This window comes from Hyaena hyaena, unplaced genomic scaffold (genome assembly GCF_003009895.1).
Source record: "Hyaena hyaena isolate Hyena2069 unplaced genomic scaffold, ASM300989v1 scaffold_633, whole genome shotgun sequence".
NCBI classification, from domain to species: Eukaryota; Metazoa; Chordata; class Mammalia; order Carnivora; family Hyaenidae; genus Hyaena; species Hyaena hyaena.
In genome coordinates, this window is record NW_024081266.1 from 435,549 (window position 1) to 462,130 (window position 26,582).

The window sequence follows — 26,582 nt, forward strand, 5'->3', positions numbered from 1 at the left end:
CTGCCTTGTGTTGCCTAAAAGAGGAGTGGGCAGTAAATGCTCTAGATGTGAGATGTTCTGTGCTGCTATATGTATTTTATTTTTCAAATTCAGCTAAGCATGATTATTAAGTACTGTGTGGGATCTGTATTTCCTTCACACATTCCATCGACTTTCCCAAAGTGCTTTGAATAAATACTACACACATAGGACAAAAAAAGTCAAACAACAGTACTCTAAGACAGAGCGAGGGAAGAAGGAAGTACAGAAGCATACTTAACCCATTGCAAGGCACATCCTCTTCCTTAAGTTCCTCTAAACTTAAAATGGTAATAAGTTTAGAGTGCCAAAAGTTAAAATTTAGGAGTAAATTTCTCATTTGTGGTAATAAAAGTTAATTTAGAAATATGCAAGTTCTTCTTGATCATATGTTGATTCTATAGTAATTGTATATGTATAGTTAGGGAAATAACCTAATTTGAAAACGTTAAATGCCTTTTATTTTACAATTCCTAAAATTTTTACAGTTTCATCATAACCCTAAATATGTGTACTGTTGCTACCTTAATTGAGAAGCTATCTTGAGAGCTTTGGATTTTCATTCTAGTGAACTAGATTTCTTTACCGGTAAGGTTTTATTTCCTAAAGAGAGACATAATTTTAAATATTCAAATTCATTTTTTATCTTTACATTTAGCTGATTTAATAAAGCACTATATTGAAAAATCACATGATTTTTTAAGTGGCGGTAAAAAACACATGAAATTTACCATTCTAACAATATTAAGTGTACAATTAAATATATTCACATATTAAAAGTCTTAAGAAATTCTGAGTCTTTTTTTCCTTCGTTTGACCCAGGTGTTTTGCAAACTTATTTGGCTAAAGAATTCTTTTTCTCCTCATAAAATCTATAAATGTGGAAGGAAAAAAGCATAGCCTCTACAACCTCTACAACATTAGACAGAATCTTCAGCATTTTCAGCTGTATTTCACCACTAGAAAACTGTTTTTCGACTTAAGAGTCGTGATTTGACACTCCACTATCTTCCTTTATACCACATTTTCATATTTACTTTAAGACAGAGATTTCTGTATGTTCCATAAATGCTGTCACCCAGATGCTCCTTACTGTAAATGTCAAGTTGATTAAACTTTCATTTGAAAGAATGGTAAAGCAAGTCTGACAATACATTTTTCTTAGCTTGGGGTTTGAAATGATGGCATAAATCCCAGGGGGCAGATCTATGATCCTCTAGGCTAAAATAAAAACTGTTTAGCTATTATGCCTCCAATATATGTGAGCTATAAGCCCATCTCACACTTTGAGAGAAACAAACGACTCAGCTGCAAATGCTTTTAAAGTACTAGAATAAGAACAGCAAAGACAGGTAAATGAGAACATTTCTATGCACATGCAACATTAATATTGCATTGAAAATCTGAGCCTGTGTGGACTGTATTTAGAGATACAAACAATGATTCCAGAAAAGACTACATAAAATACAAGATGAATCATTGTTACTACACAAAAGCTTCTGAAATTATGCACGGAATCTAAGTGGAGAAGGCTTGAGTAATAACTAGGAAATGACTGATTTTCCACTAGAGATATTTTGTTAATTATTTCAAGGCTCTATAGGCAATTTAACACCTTGTGAGGCTGTCATTATGCTCCATTTACAGTAGCAGCAATTTCTCTCTAAATATTTGACAGTGCATAGATTAACTCCTTCCTTATATTCCTCAATTATGATTGAATATTGGAACTCATGTCTTAGCACTTTTACTAAATTTAAGCTCCTTGAGGGCAGCAGTGATATTTAAATAAATTTGGTATGCCCTTCAGAACCAGACCCAGTAGTAAGCATAATTTTTAATATGTTTCAAATGTAGAACATTTTAATTCAACATCTGTATACATTACAAAGTGATCACTCCCAAAAGTCTAGTTACCATCCATTTCCCTATAGCTGATGCCTTTCACCCACCCAGTCTGCTTCCCTCTGATAACTACCAATCTGTTCACTCTATCCATGAGTTTGTTTTTGTGCTGTTTTTGTCTTTCTCCTTTATGTAACTTAGCATAATGCCCTCAGGGTCCATCCCATGTTGTTGTAAATGGCAAGATTTCATTCTTTATGGCTGAGTAGTGCTCCATGGTGTATATATACCTTCTTTATCCATTCATCATTGATGGATATTTAGGGTTGTTTTTAATATATATCAGCTATTGTAAATAAAGCTGCACTGAACATAGGAGTGCACATATTGTTTTGACTTTGTGTTTTCATATTCATCAGATAAATACTCAAGAGTGGAATAGCTGTATCATATGCTAGTTCTATTCTTTTTTTTTTTTTTGATGAACTTCCATTACTGTTTTCCATAGTGCTCTAACAGTTTACCATCCCACCAATAGTGTACAAGGCTTCCCTTTCCCCCACATCCTCTCCAACCCTTGTTATTTCTTACCTTTTTGATAATAGCCATTCTAAGAAGTGTGAAGTGATGTCATTGTGGTTTTGATTTGACTTCCCTAATTAGTGATGTTGAATATCTTTTCATATGCTTGTTGGCCATCTGAATGTCTTTGGAAAAATGTCTATTCATATCCTTTGCCCATTTTTTAATTGAGTTGTTTGGTTTTTTGTTGTATAAGTTCTTTATATATCTTGGATATTAACCCCTTATTGGATGTATGGTCTGTGAATATCTTCTCCCATTTTAGTAGGTTGCCTATTCATTTTGATGATGATTTCCTTTGCTGTGCAGAAACTTCTTAGTTTGATATGGTCCCATATGTTTGTTTTTGCTTTCATTTCTCTTGCCTCTAGGGTCAGATTTTTTTAAAAAATCGCTGACATTAATATTGAGTTACTGCCTATGTTTTCTTCTAGAAATGTAGGTTTTCGGGTCTTACACTCAAGTCTTTAGTCTGTTTTGAGTTAATGTGTGTGTATAAGATAGTGGTCTGATTTCATTCTTTTGCAAGTGGCCCACCAGTTTTCCCAGCACTGCTTATCCAAGAGATTGTCCCGGCTCCTTTGTCATAAATTAATTGACCACATGTGTGAACTTATTTCCAGGCTATCAATTCTGTTCTATTGATCTATTTGTCTGTTTATGTCATGGTACCATATTGTTTTGTTTAGTATAGCTTTTAGTATAGTTTGAAATCAGGGAATGTAATACCTCTAGCTTTGTTGTTATTTTTTAATTTTAATTCCAATGTAGTTAACATACATTGTTAAATTAGTTTCAGATTTACAAGATATTAATTCAGCAATTCAGTATATTATTCAGTGCTTATCAAGATTAGTGTACTCTTAAACTCCTTTATCAATTTCACCCATCCCTGCCATCTACCCTCTTAACCATCTGTTTGTTCTCTGTAGTTGAGTCTATATTTGGTTTCTCTCTTTTTCCCCCCTTCATTAGGTTTCTTAAAGTCCACGCAGGAGTAAAGTCGTATGGTATTTGTCTTTCTCTATTGGTTTATTTCACTTAGCACTATACTCTCTAGATACAAACATGTTATTGCAAATGACAAGATTTCATTTTTTATGGCTGAATACTATTCACTTGTAGATCTACACCATATCTTCTTTATCCATTCCTCTGTCAAAAGACAGTTGGGCTGCTAACCTAATTTGATTATTCTAAATAAAGCAGCAATAAAGATAGGGGTGCATGTATCCCTTTCAGTTAGTGTTTCTATATTCTTGGGGTAAATACTCAGTAGAGCAACTACTTGACATAGGGTAGTTCTGTTTTTAATAGTTTTGAGAAAACTCCACACTGTCTTCCACAGTGGCTATGCCAGTGTACATTCCCACCAACAGTGCACATGGCTTCCTTTTTCTTCACATCCTCACCAAAATTTGTTGTTTCTTGAGTTTTTATTTTAGCCATTCTGACAAGTGTAAGGTGATCTCTCATTGTGGTTTTGATTTGTATTTCCCTAATAATGAGTGATTCTAATCATCTTTAGGTGTGTCTATTGGCCATCTGGATGTCTTCTTTGGAAAGATTTTTATATCTTCTGCACATTTTTTAAATTGGATTATTTGTTTTTTTGGTACTAAGTTGTATAAGTCCTTTACACATTATGGATACTAACCTTTAATCTGATATGCCATTTGAAAATATCTTCTCCCATTCCATAGGTTGCCTTTTAGTTTTGTTTGTTGTCACCTTCATTGTGCAAAAGCTTCTTATTCTGATGTAGTCTCAATGGTTTATTTTTGCATTTGCCTCCCTTGCCTCAAGAAGCAGATCTAGAAAGATCTTGCTATGACCGATGTTAGAGAAATTACTGCCCCTGCTCTCTTCCAGAAGTTTTATGGTTTCAGGTCTCACATTTAGGCCCTTAATCAATTCTCAGTTTATTTTTGTGTTTAGTGAAAGAAAGTGGTTCAGATTCATTATTTTGCATGTAGCTGTCCAATGTTCCCAATGCCATTTGTTGAAGAGACTTTTACCCATTGTATCCTTGCCTCCTTCCTTAAAGCTTAATTGACCCTATAACTGTGGGTTTATTTCTTGGCTTTCTATTCTGTTATAGTGATCTATGTGTATTTTTGTGCCAGTACCATAATGTTTTCATTATTATAGCCTTGTAATATAACTTGAAGTTGGAATTGTGATATCTTCTGAAGTTGGAATTGTGGTATCTCCAGTTTTGTTTTTCTTTTTCAAGATTGCTTTGGTTATTCTGGCTCTTTTTGGTCCATACAAGTTTTAGGATAGTTTCTTCCAGTTCTGTGAAATATGATGCTGGAATTTGATAGAGATTACATTAAATGTATAGATTACTTTGGATAGTATAAATATTTTAACACTACTAATTCTTACAAGACATAAGCATGGAATATCTTTCCATGTGTTTGTGTTATCTTCGATTTTTTTCATCAATGTTTTATAGCTTTCAGAGTATAGGTTTTTAATTTTTTGGTTAAGTTTATTCCTAGGTACTTTATCATTTTGGGTGCAATTGTAAATAGGATTGTTTCCTTTCTCTTTCTGTTGGTTCATTATTAGTGTATAGATATGCAATGGATTCCTGTACATTGATTTTTGTAGTCTATGACTTTATTGAATTCATTTATCAGTTCTAGTAATTTTTTGGTGGAGTGTTTAGGATTTTCTATATATAGTATCATGTCATCTGTGAATTGTGTAAGTTTTACTTCTTCCTTACCAATTTGGATGTCTTTTATTTCTTTTTGTTGTCTGATTACCGTGGCTAGAACTTTAATATTATGTTGACCTAACGTGGGGAGAGTGGACATCCTTGTCTTATCCCTGACTTTAAGGAAAAAGCTTAGTTTTTCCTCATTGAGTATAATGTCAGCTGTGGATTTTTCATAGAAGGCCTTCATTATGTTGAAGCATGTTCCCTCTAAACCTATTTTTTTGAGGGCTTTTATCATGAATAGATGTTTTACTTTTTCAAATGCTGCTTCTTACTGAAATGATCACATGGTTTTTGTCTTTTCTGTTAATGATGTGATGTATCATGTTGATTTATTTGTGAATATGGAATCATTCTTGCATCCCAGAAATAAATCCCACTTCAATGTGGTGAACGATTTTTTCAATGAATTGTTGGATTCAGTTTGCTAATATTTTGTTGAGGAATTCACATCTATGTTCATCAGAGTAATTGGCTTGTGGGTCACTTTTTTCGTTGTTGTATCTTTATCTGTTTTTGGAATCAGGGTAATGCTGGCTTCATAGAATGAATTTGGAAGTTTCTTTCCTATTCTATTTTTTACAAAAGTTTGAGAAGAATACGTGTTAACTCGTATATACTCGTTTACTCGTTTAACTCGAGAATAAAGTGTTAACTCGTCTTTAAATGTTTGGTAGAATTCACCTATGAAGCCATCTGGTCTGGACTTTTACTTGTTGGGAGGTTATTTATTTTTTTTTTTAATGATTTCCTTTCATTTTTCATTGCTGGGAATCAGTCTGTTCAGATCTTCTAATTTTTCCTGCTTGAGTTTTGGTAGGTTATATATTTCTAGGAATTTATCTATTTCTTCTAGCTTGTCCAGTTTGTTGGCATAATTTATTATAATCTCTTAAAATATTTTGTGTTTCTTTGGTATCAGTTGTTTTTCATTTCTGATTTTGTGTCTTTTTTTCAAAGAACCAACTCCTGATTTCATTAATCTCATATTATTTTTTAAGTCTCTATTTCATATTTTTCTGCTATAATCTTATTATTTCCTTCTTTCTACTGGATTTTTTTTTTTCTATCTCCTTTAGGTGTACGACTAAAGGGATTTTATTTGGGATTTTTCTTCACGAGGTAGGCTTGTATTACTATAAACTCTCTTACAACCATTTTGACTGCATCCCAAAGATTTTGGATCATTGTGTTTTCATCTTCATTTGTCTCCATGTATTTTTTTATTTCCTCTATGATTTCTTGGATGACCCATTCATTGTTGAGTAGCATGTTTTTTAATCTCCGTATATTTGTGCTCTTTCCAGATTTTTTCTTGTATATTCATTTCTAGTTTGATTGTGTTGAAGTCAGAAAAGATCCATGGTGTAACTTTAATTTTTTTAAATTTGTTCAGACTTGTTTTGTGACCTAATATGTGATCTTCTCTAGGGTATATTCCAAGCACACTTGAGAAGAAAGTGTATTTGGCTGTTTTAAGATGGAATGATCTGAATATATCTATTGGGTCCACCTGGTCTAGTGTGTCATTCAAAGCCACTATTTCCTTGTTGATTTTCTGTTTAGATGATCTGTTCATTGATGTAAGTGGGGTATTAAAGCCCCCTACTATTATTGTATTACTATCAATTAGTTCCTTTATATTTGTTACTGTTTTACATATTTGGGTGCTCCATGTTGGGTGCATTAGTATCCACAATTGTTATGTCTTCTTGTTGGATAGTCCCCTTGATGACTTTATAGTGTCCTTCTTTGTCTCTCATTAGAGTCTTTGTTTTAAAGTTGATTTTGTCTGATATAAGTATTGCTACCTCTGCATTAGCATAATACATGTTTTCCATCCCCTTCTTTTTTTCTCAACTCTTCACTTTTTTTTAAGTTCATTTATTTATTTTGAGAAAAACAGAGTTTTGGAGCCCAATGTGGGGCTCGAACTCACAAACTGAGATCAGGATGTGAGCCACAATCAAGAGTCGGACACTTAATCAACTGAGCCACCCAGGTGCCTCTCCAACTCCTCACTTTCAATCTGCATGTGTCTTTAGGTGCAAAGAGAGTCTCTTTAGGAAATGATGCTGGGAGAACTGGACAGTGACATGCAGAAAAAAAAAGCCACTTTCTTACACCATACACAAAAACAAACTCAAAATGGATGAAAAACCTAAATGTAAGACTGGAAACTATCACAACCTTAGAGGAGAAAGCAGGCAAAAACCTCTTTGATATCAGCTGCAGAAACTTCTTACTCAACACATCTCTGAAAGCAAGGGAAATAAAAACAAAAATGAACTATTGGGACCTCATCAAGATGGAAAGCTTCTGCATTGCAAAGTAAATAATCAACAAAACTACAAGGCAACCAAAGAAATGGGAGAAGATATTGGCAAATGACATTATCAGATAAAGGGTTAGTATCCAAAATCTATAAAGAACTTACCAAACTCAACACCCCAAAAAACAAATAATCCAGTGAAGAAAGGGCAGAAGACACAAATAGACACTTTTCCAAAGAAGACATTCAGATGGACAACAGACAATATAAAAAGATGCTCAACATCGCTCATCATCAGGGAAATACAAATCAAGACCACACTGAGATACCACCTCACACCAGTCAGAGTTGCTAAAAAGACCAACTCAGGAAACAACATGTGTTAGCGAGGAAGTGGAAAAATGGGATCCCTCTTGCACTGTTAGTGGGAATGCAAACTGGTGCAGCTGCTCTGGAAATCAGTGTGGAGGTCCTCGAAAAACGAAAAATATAATTACCCTATGACCCAGCAATAGCACTACTAGGAATTTATCCCTAAGGATACAGGAGTGCTGATTCATAGGGGCACATGTACTCCCAATGTTTATAGCAGCACTATCAACAATAGCCAAATTGTAGAAAGAGCCCAAATGCCCATGAACTGATAAATGGATAAAGATGTGGTTTATACATACAATGGAATACTGATTGGCAGTGGGAAAGAGTGAAATCCAGCCATTTGCAACAACATGGATGGAAATGGAAAATGAAATAGGTCAGTCAGAGAAAGATGGCTATCATATGTTTTTACTCATTGAGAAACTTAACAGAAGACCATGGGGGAAGAGAAGGGGAAAATAATTTCAAACAGAGAGGGAGGCAAAACATAAGGGACTCTGAAATACAGAGAACAAACTGAGGGTGGATGGGGGGTAATGGGGGAGAGGGGGAAATGGGTGATGTGCATTGAGGTGGGTACTTGTGGGATGAGCACTGTATGTATGTGATGAATCTACTTCTGAAGCCAAGAGCACACTGTATTCACTGTATGTTAGCTAACTTGACAATAAATTATATTAAAAAAGGAAATCAATAATATTAAAGTTTAAAAATTTATAAAGACAAAACAAAGTGAGTCTCTTGTAGGTGGCATATAGATACGCCTTTGATTTTTGTCCATTCCAGCACCCTATGTCTTTTGATTGGAGCATTTAGTCCATTTACATTCAAAGTAATTATTGATGGATGTACATTTATTGACATTTTGTTATTTATTTGTGTATATTTTTGTGGATCTTCTGTTCCTTTCGTCCGTTGCTCTCTTCTCTCATCATAAGTTGGCTTTTTTTAGTGATACACTTGGATTCCTTTTTCTTTATATTTCTTTGTCTTTATCTAAATAGTTCCTTTTAACATTTCTTGTAAGGCTGGTTTAGTGGTCACAAACTCCTATAACTTTTGTTTGTCTGGGTAACTCTTTATCTCTCCTGTTCTGGATGATAGCCTAACTGGATAGAGTAATCTTGGCTGCAGATTTTTCCCTTTCATCACTTTGAATATCTCATGCCACTCCCTTCTGGTTTCTACTGAAAAAATTTGCTGATAACCTTATGAGGTTTCCGCTGTGTGTTCTTTTCTCTTGCTGCTTTAAAAATTTTTTTCTTTATCCCTAGTTTTTGCCACTTGAATTACTATGCATCTTGTTAAGGACTTCCTTTGGTTGATTTTGATGGGGGAATCTCTGTGCCTCTTAGATATGAATTTCTGTTTCCTTCCTCAAATTCAGGAAATTTTCAGCTATTTCTTTAAATAAAATTTCTTCTCCTCTTTCTCTCTCTTCTTTTTCTCGGTTTTCTGTAATGCAAATGTTATTATATTTGATGGAGTCACTAAGTTCCCTAAGTTTGTTCTCGTTTTGCATAATTTTTTTCCCTCTTACCTGCTCAACTTGATTACTTTCCATTTCTCTGTCCTCTAGGTTACTGATTCGTTCTTCTGCTTCTTCCATCCTGCTGTTTATTCCATTTAGTATATTTTTAATTTCAGTTATTGTTTTCTTCATCTCTGACTGGTTCTTTTTTATCTCACTCACGTCCTCCACACTTTTCTTAAGTCCAATGAGTATCTTTATGATTATTTAAATTCTGTATCAGGAATATTACTTATATGTGTTTCACTTAGTTCTCTTGCCTCTTCTCTTGTCTCCTCATTTTGTCTAACTCTCTAAGTCTGTTTCTCTGTGTTTGTAAAGCCAGCTACCTCTCTTGCTCTTGAAAGTAGTGGGCAGAGTATTCACTTTTAACAAGGTGATGTATGTCCCATTCCACAGAAAGGGGGGACATGCAGGTGCTGCCACGACTGAGGCAGCCAGACTGCTTTGCAAAGCATACATGAGTGGGGCACACAGTTTTACCAAAGTGCACAGGTCTTCTGTGGGAGGTGACCAGCCACCACCACTGGATTAAAGCCCTGTAAAACTCATAGTTGGGAGACATGGTGTTGACAAGATTTGTGCAGATCTTCTAGGGGAGGGGACCTGCAGCACTGGGACTGAGACAGACCCAAAGGGGGCAGAGGGAGCATAGTGTAAGCAAGTTAATTAGTGAATGCTAGTGCTGTGCTGGTTCCTACAGGTGGCCAATGTGTTTATTCTAGAGAGCAAGGGAGGGAAATGGTGCCTGCTACCTCCTTTGTTTCTGGAGAAGTCCCTCAGAAAATTCTGAGATTAGTAAGTAACTCTCTTTCCAATATGGCTCAGGTATTTTTTAAACCGTTGCTTTTGTGCTGTATCTCCAGCGGCTGTTTGTTGTGCAGTCTCCTTAAAGCGGGGAATTCAACTTCCTGTCACCCTCCAGTCTCTCCCAAGTGAGCCTACTGATTTTTTAAGTTCCAAGCTTTAAATCCCACTGATTGTAAGAACTTATAAAATGTGACCACCCTGGTTTTCAAAGCCAAATGTTACAGGGATTCATCTTTCCTGTGTGGACTACCCAGTATGACAGTCTGTTTCTTTCCCCTCTTCCCACCTGTGGTTCCTTCCCTCTGGTGGCCAGACCCATAGGGTTTAACTCCCCACTGCATCTCCACCCTTACTACACTCTTCAATGTGGCCTCTTCTTTGCATTTAGTTGTGGAGTTTGTTTGCCAGTCTCTGGGTCATTTTATGGGTTATTTACACTGATTTGAGTGTTATCTCACTGTATCCACAGGATGAGGTGAGCTTTTAGGGTCCTCCTACTCCAGCTTGTTTCTCATAAGTCTCAGCTTTATTCTTCTTTCTCAAGACTGGTTTGGATATTTGGGGTCTTTTGTGGTTCCATACAAATTTTAGGATTATTTGTTCTAGTTCTGTGACATATGCCATTGGAATTTTGATAGAGATTGCATTGAATCTGTAGATTGCATTGGGTAATATGAACATTTCAGCAGTATTATTCTTCCAATCCATGAACACAAAATGTCTTTTCATTTATATGTGTCATTTTCAATTTCTTTTATTAATGACTTACAGTTTTCAGTGTACAGGTCTATCACCTCCTTGGTTAAGTTTATTCCTAGGTATTTTATTCTTGTTGGTTCAACTGTAAATATGATTATTTTCTTAATTTCTCTTTGTGATCGTTCATTATTAGTGTATAAAAACACCACAGATTTTTGTGTATAATTTTGTATAAACTTTCCTGGATGTATTTGTTAGTTTGTTAGTTCTAATAGTTTTTTGGTGGAGTTTTTAGAAATTACATATATATATATGTATATATATATATATAATTTCTATATATATGTATATATATGTATATGTATATTTACACACACACACACACACACACACACACACACACAGTTTTACTTCTTCCTTACCAATGAGGGTGGCTTTTATTTCTTTCCCTAAATGCTATGGTTGGGACTTCCAATACTATGTTGAATAAAAGTGGTGAGAGTGGACATCCTTGTCTTGTTCCTGATTATAGCAGAAAAGCTTTTAGCTTTTCTCTATGGGGTATGATATTAGCTATGGGTTTGCCATATAAGGCCTTGATTATGTTGAGGTATAGTTCCTCTGTACCCACATTGTTGAGGATTTTTATCATAAGTGGATGTTAAATTTTATCAAATGCTTTTTCTGTATATATTGGAATGATCATATGATTTTTATTCATTTCATTTATGTGGTATATCATGTTGATTGATATGAGGATGTTGAATCATACTTACATCCCTGGAATAAATCCACTTCATATGATGTATAGTCTTTGTAATATTTTTGAACTTACTTTACTAATATTTTGTTGAAGATTTTTGTATCTATGTTTATCAAGTGACCCGTAGAGTGTGTGCGTGTGCGTGTGTGTGTCTGTGTGTGTCTGTGTGTGTTCATTCTTGTCTAGTTTGAGAATCAGGGTAATGTTGACCTCCTAAAATATGTTTGGAAGCATTCCTTCCTCTTCAATTTTTGGAAGAGTTGAGAAGGATTAAATTTTCTTTGAATATTTGGAAGCATTCACCAATGAAGCCATCTGGTCCTAGACTTTTGCTTGTTGAGAGGTTTTTTATTACTGTTTCAATCCTACTTACAAGTAATCAGTCTATTCAGGTTGTCTATTGCTACCTGATTCAGTCTTGGAAGATTTTTATGTTTCTAGGAATTAATCCATTTCTTGAAGGTTGTTCAATTGTTGGTACATAGATGTTCATGGTATTCTCTCATGATCCTTTGCATTTCTGTGGTATCAGTTTTAATCTCTTTCATTTATGATTTTCTTTATTTGAACTCTCTTTTTTTTCTTGGTTAGTCTAGCTAAAGGTTTATTTTATTTGTGTGTTAAAGAACCAGCTCTTAGTTTCATTGATCTTTTCTATTATTTTTTTAGACTTCATTGCATTTATTCCTGCCCTGATGTTATTATTTCATTTTTCTATTAACTTTGGGTTTTATTTGTTCTTTTTCTAGTTCTTTTAGGTCTAAAGTTAGTTTGTTTATTTAGATTTTCTTGTTTCTTGAGGTAGGCCTGTATTGCTATCAACTTCCTTCTTAGAATCACTTTTGCTGTATCCCATAGATTATACTATATCCCATTTCTGTTTTCATTTATCCTTAGGTATTCTTTACTTCACCTTTGACTTCTGTGATCCACTGTCTATTCAGTGTCATGTTGTTTAATATCCATGTTTTTGTGTTTTTTCCTGTTTTCTTATGGTAATTTATTTCTAGTTTTATACAAATGTTGTCAGAGAAGATGCTTGGTATGATTCATTAAATAATCAATTAAATTACATATTCTTAAATATAAAATTTAGAATGATTTTATGAGAGGTATGATAATTAAAAATGCAACAACAACTAAAAAGTGAAGTTGTTTCTAACTACTCTGATGTTTTACTGTCTCTTCGTGGTTGGCTATCCAATTATAGTAACTCTTTGGTGAATACTCAGTAAGAGCTCTTGAGTGTTAAGAATTGTACTTTCTACAAGAAATTTTTTTTCCACTATCTTTGTCTAGACAGTGCCTGGTACAGAACAAACACTCCAGAATTCTTTATTAAATGGATGAATTAAAAAAAAACCAACATCTTCCATTTGTATAGCTTGTTTAATGTTGGAACATCATTGTCACACTCATTATTTTCATTTAATTTGTTTATTTTCTCATTCAGTAATATTATTGGAAAATATAGGAATTGCCAAATAGTAGATATGAACCATTCAAATAAAAGTAGTCCTAGCTTTTGTGATCAAAGAATACCAAATCTATTAGAGAAAATATAGGCAAGGGAAGTTAGAGGTTTTTTTAGAAAAGTGTCAAAAATCTGTTATGCATTAACATATATTAGAAACAGCAGTTATTGTAAGTAGGTGTTTTAATCCTGAAACCACCATGTTAGCTTGGCAGTAATTGTTGTCAAGAGCAAGGTCTTTGGTAGTTAAGTGACTTGCCTGAAGTCTTCCAAATAAAACAGAGATGACTAACACTAGAACATGGGACTTTTCTCTTGTAGGACAGTGTTTACTCTTTTCCTCCAAGCTGATCAGGTGTGGAGGCTGTTTTCTTTTTGTTTCAGGCAACTTCAGGTTGGAGGTAAACTCAGATCTGAGAGAGCTTTGAAACACAAAGTGCCAGATTGTTCACAGAGTTAATACCGGCGTTAAAAAGCAAAACAAAAGTTGAAACTTGGAAGGATAAAACGAAAGATTAAGGGGAATGGTTTCCTTGATCATAGCAGAGCATGGAGGAAAACATTAGGGGTAGATGTTGAGGTGGTCTTGAAGTAGACACCGAGACACCTGCACACTAGCATAAATGATTTGTGTGTGTGCATGAGATAGAAATGGGGGGAGGGGATAAAATTATAAACTATAGCAATAGCAAATTTTCTCTGCATTTCCCTTGGACTGTATTTATGTTTGTGTAGAGAGATAGTCTGAAAGATAGTCTTCCTACTTCCTGACCTCTAGTCAAACCCATTTCAAAGCACAAGACATTGAAGAAAGAAACTATTGAAGATATGAATCTGAAACTCCTGACAGGTGTTGTAAAAATTGTTCTTGAATATGTTCAACTGCCCATTAGAATCCCCACTTGGGGATTCTTATATCAGAAAAATTTCCTTGTAAAGCAGAAAGTATTTATTCTCCATTTCTACAGCTGGTTTAATAAAATTTGAAGTATTTTGTGACATAAAATATATCTGAGCAATAAATAATAATAAAAATATTTAGCATTTTCCAATTTATTTTTTCATCTCTCTCCCAGCCCTCTCCCCTCTGCCACAATGAAGAGTCTAATAAATACAACAGCTTAAAATTTTCCTATTTTATATTATTTCTTAGGCATGATGTGAAGAGTTTACTTAATTGAATTGACTTTGATGTTGTATAACTTAAGTTTATGCTGAATAAATTTGGTTATGCTTTGATTCTATAAATACCATAGCTCTCAACTCTTAGCATATGTTAAGTATCTTATTTTTCATTAAATTAATAGAAATTATTTTCATGTGGACTATAGGCTATTACATATATATTAACATAAAACCCAGAAAACTACTTACATTCTTCATGTGAATAGAATATGCATAGGTGCCTGGAAGTATAGGTTTTTATACTGACGGCATTCAACCTGTTTGTGTCATGCTTTGCATAATTTAAAAACAAAACAAAACAAAGCCAAAATATAACAAAGTAACATAATTTGAAGCTTACATTTCCTAGAAGCCACAGTAAAAATCATTGAACTTTTACAAAGTTCTAATGATCTATACATTTGAATTCTTATTTTGAAAGTGATGATTTTGGCTTGTGGATCTAAACTAAGTTTACTGAGGTTAGGTTCCCTTGTGGCCCATTTATTTTTTAATTTTAAAGAATATTTTAATGAAGCATAGTTGACACACAATGTTACATTAGTTTCAGGTATACACCGTAGTGATTCCACAACTCTGCATGTTATGTTGTGCTGACCACACTCGTAGTTACCATCTGTCACCATACCACACTATTACAGTACCATTGACTATACTCTCTATTCTGTACCTTTTCTCCTCATGAAGATTTCTTCCAAAATTGGAAGCCTGTACCTCTCACTCCCCTTCACTCAGTATGCCCATCCCACCATCACTCTCCCCTCTAGCAACCACCACTTTGTATTCTGTATTTATGGGTCTGTTTCTGCTTTTTTTTTTCTTTGCTCATTTGTTTTGCTTTTCAGATTCCATGTATAAGTGAAATCACATGGTATTTATCTTTGTTGAACTTATTTCATGTAGTCCCTGGTATAAATGAAGATGTGATGTATGTATACATATATGGATCTATGTTATGAATGGCAAGATCTCATTCTTCTTTATGGCTGAGGGATATTCCATTGTATATATATATATATACCACGTCTTCTTCATTTACCTTGTTTCCATATCTTGGCTATTGTTAATAATGCTGTAATAAACACAGAACTACATGTACTCTTTATATTAGTGGGTTTTTTTAGGGGGGGGATAAATACCAGCAATGGAATTACTAGATTTTATGGTATTTCTGTTTTTAATTTTTTGAGGAACCTCCACATTGATTTCTATAGTGGCTGTACTAAGTTACATTCCCACCAACAGGACATGAGGGTTTCTTTTTCTCCACGTTTTATCAACACTTGTTATTTCTTATCTTTTTTATACTAGTCATTCTGACAGGTGTAAAACGATATCTCATGATCATTGTGATTTATATTTCCCTGCTGAGTATGATGTTCATTATCTTTTTATGTATCTACTGACCATCAGTATATCTTTGGAAAAATGTCTATTCAGTTCCTTTGCCCATTTTTTAATAAATTGCTTGGGGTTTTTTTGAAGTTGAGCTGTTTAAGTTCTTTATATATTTTGGATACTAGCCCCTTATCAGATATGTCATTTGCAAACATTTGCAAACCATTTAGTCGTGTTGCCCTTCTGTTTTCATTCACTATGCAAAAAAATTTTATTTTGGTGTAGTTCTTGTAATTTATTTTTGCTTGTTTCCCTTGCCTGAGGAGACATATATAGAAAATGTTAGTAAGGCCAATGTCAGAGAGATTACCGCCTGTGTTTTTAGGGGTTTTATGTGTCAGGTTTTTAATATATTTCAACTTATCTTTGTATATGGGATAAGAAAGTAGTCCAATTTCATTCTTTTGTATGTATCTGCCTTGTTTTCCCAGCACCATTTATTGAAGACACTGCTTTTTCCTCATTATATATTCTTTTCTCCTTTGTTATTGATTTATTGACCATATAATTCTGGGTTTATTTCTGGACTTTACTGTTCCATTGATCAATGTGTCTATTTTTGTATCAGTGCCATACTGTTTGATTACTATAGCTTTGTAGTACAGTAAAACCTTGGATTGTGAGTAACTTGTTCTGCGAGGATTCCACAAGACCAACAAACATTTCTAATCATTTTTAACTTGATAAGCAAGTGACCGATGTCTTGCAATATGAGTAGTATGTGATGCTGAATCCCACATGATCACAACTGAGTCTCTTCTTTTCTCTCTCTCTCATTCTTTCACTGTGGGATTGTGGTTGATTGTCTCATGCTTGGATGCTCTGTCTCAGGCCGTGGTGTTTGGCAGAAATCAGTGATTGATTTTTTAGAACGTTAGAAGGTGTCCATAACTGACACTAGAGAATTTTTTTGTCACTTTGAAGCATCTAGGAAGAGTCCTTGGCTTTTCCATACAAGAGTAAGCTTAGGAATGCTTTGCTTCATTCTAGGTCAGGCTGCCTGCAGATAGAGACCCTTTCCTCTGCTGCCTTATTGCCAGTTACATTAAATACAATATACGACAAGAGTTTAATACCGCACTGAAGTCAACACCCAATAGTGATAGTGAAAGTCGTCCTACACAAGAACCTTTCTCTCTTTTGTCTCCCTCACACCAGCCACAAAGGTTTTCAAAGGTAAGTGCAGGTTAATTTATTTTTCTTTGCATTTTGTATTTTCTTTATTATTTAATACTATATTACAGTATTATAATCATTTTTATATGAACATTTTTGGTTGTGGAATGAATCATCTCAGTTTTCATTATTTCTTATAGAGAAATTTGCTTTGATATACAAGTACTTTGGATTGCAAGCATGTTTCCCGAATGAATTATGCTCACAAACCAAGGTTTTACTGTGTATCTTGAAATATGAGATCGTGATAATCTCCAGCTTTATTTTTATTTCTCAAGATTGTTTTGGCTATTTGGTGTCTTTTGTGGTTCTATACAAATTTTAGGATTGTTTGTTCTAGTGAAAAATACTGTTGGTATTTTGATACGGATTGTATTGAATCTGTAGCTTGCTTTGGGTAGTATAGACACTTTAACAATATTAATTCTTTCAATCCATGTGCATGGAATATCTTTCCATTTGTTTGTGTTTCATATATTTCCACCCTAATCTTTATTATTTCCTTCCTTCTACTAGCTTTAGACTTCATTCTTCTCTTTTGAGTCCCATTAGGTTCAAACATAGGCTGTTTGTTTTAGATTTTGCTTGTTTCATGAGGTAGGGCCTGTGTCACTATAAATTTTCTCTTATACCTGTTTTTACTGCATCCCAGAGATTTGGGACCATTGTATTTTCATTTTCACTTGTCTGCATGTATTTTTTTAAATTTCATTTTGATTCCTTCACTGACTCTTTGACCCTTCAGTAGCATGTTGTTTAACCTCCCTATGTTGTTTTCCCCCCATTTTTTCCTTGTGATTGATTTCTAGTTTCATACTGTTAAATAAAGATGCTTGATATGACTTCAACATTTTTTAATTTACTGAGACTTGCTCTGTGGCTTACCATGTGGTCTATCATGAATAATGTTCCATGTGCAGTTGAAAAGAATGTGTGTTCTGGGGCACCTGGATGTTCATTCGGTTAAGTGTCTGACTCTTGCTTTCGGCTCATGTCATGATCTCATGGTTTGTATGTTCAAGCCTCTGTTGGACTCAATGCTGACAGTGTGGAGCCTGTGTGGGAGTCTCTCTCCCCCTCATTCTGTCCCTTGCTTGCATTCTTTTGCTTGTTCTCTCTCAAAATAAACTTAAAAGTAAAAAAAAGTATTGGGGTGCCTGGATGGCTCTGTCAGTTAAGCCTCTGACTTAGGCCCAGGTCATGATCTCACAGTTCATAGGTTCGAGCCCCACCTCAGACTCTGTGCTGACAACTCAGAGCCTGAAGACTGCATTGGATTCTGTGTCTTCCCCTCTCTCTGACCCTCCCCTGCTCATGCTCCGTATCTCTCTCTCAAAAATAAATAAACATTTTTTTTAAAAAATTTAAAAATCTATTAAAAAACAAAGAAAAGAATGTGCCTTCTGTTGGTTTAGAATGTTTTATATATATCTGTTAATCCATGCAGTCTAATGCATCATTTAAAGACCTTGTTTTCTTCTGCCTTGATGATCTATACGTTGATGTAAGTGGGGTGCTCAATTCCCTACTACTATTGTATTACTTTAAATTTCTCTCATTATGTCGATTAGTACTTGCTTTTTATATTTACATGCATCAGTGTTGGGTGTATAAACATTTACAATTGTTATATGCACTTGGTGGATTGATCTTTTTATTAGCACCTTTCTTTTTCTCTTGTTACTATCTTTGTTTTAAACTCTATTTTGTCTGACATAAGTATTGCTATCTTGGCTTTTTTTAAAAAATGTTTGTTTATTTTGAGAGAGAAAGAGAGAGACAGAGAAAGAGAGAGAGAAAGTGTGTGTGTGTGTGTGTGTGTGTGTGTGTGTCCATCCATGAAAGGAGGAGAGAGAATCCCAAGCAGGTTCCATGCTGTCAGTGTAGAGCCCCGCATAAGGCTCAGTCTCACAAACTGGGAGATCATGACCTGTGCTGGAATCAAGAGTTGGACACTTAACCAAATCAGCCACCAATGCACCCCAGCTATTTTGTTTTATTCCAGGTATGGAACTCTTTTCCCATTGTTTCACTTTTAGTCTTTACGTGTCTTTAAGTTTGAAAAAACTCTCTTTTAGGCAGCATATAGATTATTTATTCATTCAATCAATCTATTCTTTTATTGACGCTTTTAGTCTATTTACATTTAAAGTAATTATTGATAGGTATGTACTCATTCCCATTTTGTTTATTGTTTTCTGGTTGTTTCTGTAGTTCTGTTTTCTTCCTTCTTTTGCTGTCTTTCCTTGTGAATGATGGCTTTCTTTACTATTATGCTTGGCTTTCTTTCTTATTATTTTTTGTGTATCTATTATAGGTTTTGGTTTGTGGTTACTATAAGGTTCATATATAATATCCAAAATATATAGCAGTCTATGTTATGTTGGTAGCCACTTAAGTTTGAACAGATCCTAAAAAAACTTCATTTTACTTTCATTTTTAATGTATATATTGTCTTATTTTTCCATCTTTTTATTTTGTGAGTCCCCTAGCTAATTCTTTTATTTGGAGCATATACACCCGTTTCCTCATTTTGACTAACTTTTTTGTATTTGTTTCTATGAATGAGGCAGAACAACTACTTGTATATTTGAAGGAATGTTCTTGTGTGTGGTCATCCCCTGTACAGACTGTACTGGTGATTTTGTTTGGCTGGCTGGAGCTGTGGCTGGTGTGAACTAGGGATTCCCCAGGCACTTCATGCTGGGCCTGCCTTGGTGGGGTGGCCAGAGCTGAAGTGAATATAGGGTGGGGGTGGTTTGGGTGTTCTCTGAACAGAAGATGCCCTGGCAAGATGGCTAAAGATGCAGTGGGCACAGGCTGGGAAAGTCTCAGGGTTCTCTATGCAGAGGGCATCATGGTGGTGTCGCAGGAACTGAGGCAGGGCACAGGCCAGGTAGTCCTGGGCACTCCTCACCAAGGACACCGGTGGGGCAGCTGGAGCTGAGGCAGCACAAGCTGGGGTTTCCTGGGGTGCTCCATGCATGGGGCGCTCTGGCAGAGCAGCTGGAGCTGAGGCAGCCTGGACGTTCCAGAGTGCTCTGCACTGGGGGTGCTCTGGCAAGTTGTCTAGAGTTGATGTGTTATGGGCCTGGCATGTTTCAGGGTGCTTTGTGCCTGTATCACCTTGGGGAGATGGTTGGAGCTGTAGTGAACACTGACCAGGAGTGCCCTGGTATGTGCCGTGCTAGTGCCACCTTTGTGGGACACCTGGGGCTGGCGTGGGCTAGGGACCCTGGGCTCGTTGAGCTGGTAAGCTGACTATGGTGCTCAGACCTCCCAGATGTACTATCAAGGTAGAGGGTGAACATAAACTATCATGCTCAACAGTCTCTCTGACCCAAAGAGAGTTCTGGCGCCTCCTCTGCTGTTTCCCAGGGCCTTAGGGCTGATTTCTTTCTATTCTAGTTGCCCTTTTAAACTGGCTTTTTTCCTGTGACCCAGGGATGAATCTGCTCACGATCCCTCAGTCCTACCCCTCCCCGCTGCAGTTTGCGGTGTCAGAGGTGGGGTTCCTCTTTGTTCCCGTGTCTCCATCTCTCTTGTTTTCTATGTGGTCTCTCTATCTATTGCTGTGCAGATGTTCTTCAGTCAGCCCTCAGTTCTTGTTCAGAGAAATTACTTCATAAATAGGTAAAGATTTGGTGTGTCTGAGGCGAAGGTGAGTTCAAGGTCTTCTTCGTACATTGCCATCTTGGACCAGAATCTGTTGTGGCCCATTTATGGAAATTAGACATATGCTGCTGCACAGATAAAATCTACTTAATTAAAAAAAGTGAAAGTTAAAATACTGTTGATTATATATTAAAAAATATTTTTTAATGTTTTATTTATTTCTAGGAGAGAAAGAAAGAGATAGCGTGAGCAGGGGAGGGTCAGAGAGAGAGGGAGACACAGACTCTGAAACAGGCTCCAGGCTCTGAGCTGGCAGTAAGCACAGAGCCCGACGCGGGGCTCGAACCCACGAACCGCGAGATCATGACCTAAGCGAAAGTCAGACTCTTAACCGACTAAGCCACCCAAGCACCCCTATTAAAAAATATTTCAATGTTTTATTTATTTTTGAGAGAGAGAGAGAGACAGCATGAGCAGGGAAGGGTCAGAGAGAGAAGGAGACACAGAATCTGAAGCAGGCTCCAGGCTCCGAGCTAGCTGTCAGCACAGAGCCCGACGTGGAGCTCGAATCCACGAACCATGAGATCATGACCTGAGCCAAAGTCGGACGCTTAATCAACTGAGCGACCCAGGCGCCCCTGTTGATTAAATATTAAAACAAAAATAATTTTGCTACTCAATGGCAGATGAATTGGATACCCAAATAAAAGTCATAAAAATGGTGAAATGTTTAGTTGACACAACTTTTTAAAGTTCCTCACCCATAGGCAACCAGGTCCTACCTACCCATTCAAGGGTAGGTACCACTTTCTTTGCTCATCCATGAGAAGCAATTTCTCATCTTCAAGTTTCATCCTGAGATTACAGCAATTCAGTCTCATCTTTAAGCTCCACTTCTAATTCTAGCTGTTTTTGTTTTTCCACCATATTTGCAGTTACTTCCTCCACTGAAATCCTGAGCCCTTCAAAGTCATCAATAAGAGTTGGAATCAGCATCTTCCAAAATTCTGTTAATGTTGATATTTTGACCTCTTCTCATGGATCACAAATGACCTACCCATTCAAAGGTAGGTCAGCCTATTTTTTGGTCTGATTTATCAACATTAGAAAAATACCACAGTCTCATGATGAACAAATGCTTACTGCGTTGACGTAGCCAAATGAATATAGTGAATCTTGCCATGTTGTAAACTAGAAATTAGTGAGATAATGTAAAAAAAAAAACACAAAAAAACACTAAAACCCTCCTTGGACTGATTTCTAGGCCTGCTTTGCCATCTTTTCTCAGTATAGACGTGCTTAAAACTCTACTGTAAATATAACAAAAATGTTTTGACTCATATATCCTGTTCTAGGTACCACCATATTATTCTCTTTTTTACTCTTGATTATTTTCCTAGGGGTTCCATAACAAAATACAAAAGACTGTATGATGTGAACAAAAGAAATTTATTTTCTCACAATTCTGGAGAGTAGAGTTCAGGATCAAGATGTTAACAGGTTTGGTTTCTGAGGCCTCTCTTGCCTTGCAGATGTTTGCCTTCTTGCTTTGTCTTAATGTATGTATCCCTCTGTCTATGTCCTAATCTCCTCCTTTTATGAGGACACCAGTGATATTGGATTAGGGCCTACCCCGATGATCTAATTTAATCTTAATTATTAGAGGCATACCTTAGAGTTATTGTGGGTTTGGTTCCAGACCACTGCAATAAAGTGACTAGCACAACAAAGTAAGTCAGATAAATTGTTTGATTTCTCAGTGCATATAAAAGTTATGTTTATACTATGCTGAAGTCTATTAAGTCTGCAACAGAACTATGCCTGAAAAATGCACATACTTTAAAAAAGACTTTATTGCAAAAAAAAAATGCTATCCATCATCTGAGCTTTCAGCAAGTCATAACTTTTTGGTGGTGGAGGGTCTTGCCTCAATGTTAATGCCTGCTGACTGATCAGGGTGGTAGTTGCTAAGGGTGGGGTGGCTATGGCAATTTTTTAAAATAAGACAACAGTGGAGTTTGCTACATGAATTAACTCTTCCTTTTAAGAACAATTTCTCAGTAGCATGTGATCCTGTTTGATAGCATTTTACCCCCAGTACAACTTCTTTCAAAATTAGAGTCGGTTCTCTCAAACACTGCTGATTTATCAATTAAACTTGTGTAATACTATAAATCCTTTACCATTTCAACCATCTTCAATGCATCTTCAGGAGGAGATTCCATTTCAATAAACCACTTTCTTTGTTCATCCATGAGAAGCAATTTCTCATCTTCAAGTTTCATCCTGAGATTACGGCAATTCAGTCTCATCTTCAAGCTCCACTTCTAATTCTAGCTGTTTTTGCTTTTCCACCATATCTGCAGTTACTTCCTCCACTGAAATCCTGAGCCCTTCAAAGTCATCAATAAGAGTTGGAATCAGCATCTTCCAAAATTCTGTTAATGTTGATATTTTGACCTTTTCTCATGGATCACAAATGCTCTTAATGGCATCTAGAATGGCAAATCCTTTCCAGAAGGTTTTCAATTTACTTTGCCCAGTTCTGTCAGAGGAATCATACCTATGACAACTGTAGCCTTAAAATTGTATTTCCTAAGTAAGAAGACATGAAAGTTGAAATTATTTCTTCATCCATGGACTACAGAATGTGTTAGCAGGCATGAAAACAACATTAATCTCATTGCCCATCTCCATCATAGCTCTTGGGTGACCAGGTACATTGTCAATGAGTAGTCATAATTTGAAAGATACCTTTCTTCCTAAGGAGTAGGTCTCATTTGTAAGCTTCAAATACTCAGTAAACCATGCTATAAACATGTGCTGTCATCCAGACTTTGTTGTTCCATTTGTAAAGCACAGGATGGGTAGATTTAACATAATTCTTAAGGACTGTAGGCTTTTCAGAGTGGTAGATGAGTATTGATCTTAACTGTAAGTCACCAACTGCCTTAGCCCCTAACAAGAGAGTCACCTGTCCTTTCAAGCTTTGAAGCCAGACACTGACTTCCCCTCTCTAGCTATGAAAGTCCTAGATGGCATCTTTTTCCAATAGAGGACTTTTTCATCTCCATTAAAAATCTGTTGTTTAGTGCAGGCTCCTTCATTATCTAGAACTTCTGGGTAACTTGGTGCAACTTTTACACCATCACTTGCTGCTTTGCCTTATACTTTCATGTTACAGAGATAGCTTCTTTCCTTAAACTTCATGAACTAACCTCTGCTAGCAAAGACTGCAGCTTTCTCACCTCTCTTAGCCTTCATAGAACTGAAGAGAGCTAGGACCTTGCTATGGGTTGGGCTCTGGGTTAAGGGAATGTTGTAGCCAGTTTGATCTTCTACTTGACCACTAAAACATTTTCCATATAAGCAATAAGACTGTCATACTTTACCATTTGTGTGTTCATTGAAGTAGCGCTTTTAATTTCCTTCAAGAACTTTTCCTTTGCACTCACAACTTGGCTAACCATTTGGACCAAGAGGGCTAGCTTTCATCCTATCTCAACTTTCAACATATCTTCCTTAGTAAGCTTAATCATTTCTAGCTTTAGATTTAAAGTGAAAGACATGCAACTCTTCCTTTCACTTGAATACTTAGAGGCCACCATCCGGTTATTAATTGAACTAATTTCAATACAGTTCTGTCTCAGGGAATTACAAGCCTAGGGAGAAGGAGATAGTTGAGATAACGGTGGTCAGTGGAGCAGTCAGAGCACACGTAACATTTATCAATTAACTTTACACTCTTACATGGGCATGATTTGTGTTGCCCCGAAACAATTACAATAGTAACATCAAAGATCACTGATCATAGATCATCATAACAAACACAATAATAATGAAAAATTTGAAATGTGACAAAAATTATCAAAACATGACACAAAGACACAGAGTGAATAAATGTTGAAAAAATGGCACCAAAAACCTGATGCAGGGTTGCAACAAACCTCCAATTTGTGAAAAATGCAGTATCTGAAATGAAGTAAAAGATGACATGTTTATACCTATTTAAAGAGCTTGTCTCCAAATACAATCATATTCTGAGATACAGAGGATTATGATTGCAAAAAGATCATCACAATAAGTCTTGTTAACATTAGTCACCATAGAGAGTTATAAAATTTGTCTTTTTTTATGATAAGAACTTTTAAGATTAGTCTGTTAGCAACTTTCAGATGTGCAATACTGTATTAACTTTGTACATTGCATCTCCATGACTTACACATTTTATAACTGGAAATTTGTACCTTTTGACCCCCTCTCACCCATTTCACCCACCCCTCACCTTTGGCAACCACCAATTTGTTCTCTGTGTCTATGAGCTTGATTTTGTTTTGTTTTTAGATTCCACATATAAGTGAGATTATGTGGTATTTGTCTTTCTCTATCTGATTTATTTTATTTAGCATAATGCCCTAAAGGTCCATCCATGTTGTTGCAAATGGCAAAATTTTTATTCTTTTTCATGGTTGAACGATATTTCATTGTGTATATATACATTTTCTTTATTCATTGATGGACATTTAAATTTTTTCCATGTCTCGGCTATTGTAAATGATACTACAATGAACTTGGAGGTGTTTACCAACACTATTTCTTGTGTTTTTGATAATAGCCATTCTAATGGGTGTGAGATGATATTTCATTGTGGTTTTGACTTGCATTTTCCTGATAATTTTTGATTATGAGGCTCTTTTAATGTGTCTGTTGGTCATTTGCATCTCTTCTTTAGAAAAATGTCTATTCAGATCTTCTGCCCATTTTTGAATCAGATTGGATTTTTTGGTATGGGTTCTTTATATTAATTGTTTGAGAATGGCATTATAAAAAGCGCACACCAAACAATAACTCTGTTGTAACAATAACTACTTCTAAATAGAAAACAAAAATAATGAAAACCTCATATATGAAACTCGAGAAGAGTGGGATCTGGATAAACTGCATTATCCTCTTTGTTATCTTTTTTCTAATTAGAAATCACCCTGATACTCTGTTTCCATAAAGTCCCACTGAATGAGCTCCTGAAAATGGCACTAAATAAGAACTTACATGGGCAGCTTGATCATAAGTATATGGCACAGTAAAGATGGAACAGGGATCCCCACAGATCCCCACAGATCATTCCTGGGTTTGGTGATTGGCTAAAATAACAGACTGGACTCAGCGTGGCATTGTCTCATAGCTATTATTCATTATAGCACACGGATACAAAGCAAAATCAGCAAAAGAAAGAAGGCACATGGGACAAAATCTGGAGGAAGCCAGGTTGTGCTTGTCCTTCTGGGAGTTCTCTCCTGATAGAGACACACAGGACACAATTAATCCAGCAACAAGATGTAAAAACACATGAACTGTCTACTGGAGAAGCTCATTAGAGACTTACTGCTCAATATTTTCATCGTACCCTGGTAAATTAGGCACCCTTAGCCTAGCACATATCAAAATTCTGGACTCCCAGAAAGAAAGTGAGTATTCAGGAGAAACGGCATTGTTCGTCCAAACAATTTAGCCGCTTTAAACCACCCTTAACAGTTAAGGAAACACTTCCCAAATTCAAATTGCTTTTCTAAGGATAGAAATTTCAAACCTGCTATGTTAACTATGTTTTCTGCACAGATACAAAAGCCAGAAGCCTGCTCCATGGAGACTGCCTGGCTGGCTGCTATTTCTCTCTAAGTCTATCATACTATAAGGAATCACAGGTAAAGGACCTCAGTGGGCTCCTGTTAAACATATCATTTTGCTTCCATTTTTGTCTCAAGGTTTCACATTTTAGCACCTTGAACACCTCCATGTTCGTTGTAGCATTATTTACAATAACCAAGATATGGAAAAAATTTAATTGTTCGTCAATGAATAAAGAATGTGTATATATACACCTTGGGTACTCTTTTCCTTCCCTGCCCCGCCCTTTCTGCCTGCAGAAGCAGGACCAGAGCTTTACCGAGAGAAAACCATATTGAAACTCACAGGGGATTAGTATAGTAACAGCCATCTCATAGGAGAGAACAGGGTGGATTGTAAAGCAGACATGCTTTCCTTGCATTTTCGAGAAGTTGACCCTAGAGCCAAGTCCTAGAGAGACATTCCCCTCCTGGTCTGGAC

At 35.9% G+C, this 26,582-nt stretch overlaps 1 pseudogene; it reads right to left on the reverse strand.

Moving 5' to 3' along the window:
* Positions 1-19,560: 19,560 nt before the first annotated feature.
* Positions 19,561-24,085, reverse strand: LOC120219591 (annotated as a pseudogene).
* Between the last annotated feature and the right edge of the window lie 2,497 nt (positions 24,086-26,582).